Source organism: Nannospalax galili, unplaced genomic scaffold (assembly GCF_000622305.1).
Source record: "Nannospalax galili isolate Female #2095 unplaced genomic scaffold, S.galili_v1.0 scaffold131, whole genome shotgun sequence".
Classification (NCBI taxonomy): Eukaryota; Metazoa; Chordata; class Mammalia; order Rodentia; family Spalacidae; genus Nannospalax; species Nannospalax galili.
In genome coordinates this window covers 1,152,499-1,154,200 of record NW_008332088.1, presented here as the reverse complement: position 1 = coordinate 1,154,200, position 1,702 = coordinate 1,152,499, and positions in this window count along the sequence as shown.

The window sequence follows — 1,702 nt, the reverse complement described above, 5'->3', positions numbered from 1 at the left end:
TTAAAAGCAGGGTAAAAAATGAGACATGCAGATGGAGACAATAAAGAGTTGGTAAATTTGCATAAACATGTTTACAAAATATACACACAAGTATACCACAAACTTGATTCCAAGTTTTCTAGATAGCCACATAAAAGAAAAGCCTTGCAGCTTGCAATAGCCATGCTTACTCAATAAATGTCAATTACAGAAGGTAGGAGTGTACTGGTTACTAACTGAAGACCTAGGAGCCATTTTTCTCAGTAACTATCATAAAAAGTAGATTATCCACAGCAGAAAACAGTCTCATGAGCATCCTTACAGTGGACATTGACGAGACCCATTCCTTACATAGTGTAGTAGAATTATACTAAATGCTCTTTAGTATAACAAATCCACAGCAGGATAGATGATAGATAGAGATAGATAGATAGATAGATAGATAGATAGGTAGATAGGTAGATAGATAGATAGATAGATAGATGATAGATAGATAGATAGATATAGATAGATAGATGATATACATATAGATAGATAGATGATAGATAGATGATAGATAGATAGATGATTGAGAGATAGATAGATAGATAGAGATAGATAGATGATAGATAGATAGATGATAAATAGATTAGATTAGATAGATGGCAGATAGGAATCCTAGAGAGTCAAATGTGTGTCCCCAAATGTCCTTCAATGTAGTTCCATAAACTGGTTTAACTACCAAGAGTCACCCTCAAACAAGACTGATTCTTCCCTCTCCCAGCAGCCATCAGTTACCGACAGGTCCTCAGGGAGGGTTGGGGTTTCTTACCCAGATCTCCATTTCCATGCTGGGATTTTGTTCGGCTTGACTTCTTTTTGTATCAAGTTCTGTGTTTCAACAATTTCATGTTAATAACAATTTAAGAAAATGTGCTTCAAGTGTAAAGCATAAAGCATTCCACTACAGGAAGGAAATAATTGAAGACATGTGAAAGCATGACTTTACATCTGGATGGAATCACTGATTGGTTTTCTCTTAGTAGTTTACATAGTATCTTCTGATACTATGGATGCTGGTATTTAGGGAAAAGGTCAACTTTCCCCAGCATGAGAAGCTGTTCCCTTGGCCTGGGCACCTTGCCCCAGTGGGTGGAGCCCTACCAGTAGGAACCTGTGTCCTTCATCTGGTTACAAGCCACCCCTGTCCCAGAGGCACTGTGACCTGGGCCCCCTGACCACTGAACTTGCGTGAGGGAGCCAAGCAGTAGGCACAGCAAGGAGGTAGTTGCCACCACCTCAAGGTTTCCCACCCTTGGAGCACCTGTCTTGCCAGAGACTGGGCCTCAAGTGGCCACTGCACAACACACCCATGGTCACCTTACCATGTTTATCATGCAGTGGCTGTCAAGAATTGGCCCTCAGCAGTAACAGGAACTTGAGAAGTACACGGATTTAAAAAATAGGCTATAATAGGGCACTGGTAAAATGCTTCTGTGTGAAACTGTGAAACATCCCAGCTGCCACTCAGAGAATCTTTTGTTGGAGGCCTGTGAGCTGCCTGCTGTGAGGACCTAGCTTCTGCTTTTACCCACAGGAAAACCCTGTGGGAAATCAACCTATTGGACAACACCTTGGACCACAATGGGATGACTGTACTGGGAGAGGCCCTGAAACACCAGAGTGTAACTGCATGCACATGGGCTGCAAATAATTAACTGATCTTGTTGAGGAAGCCCTAGAG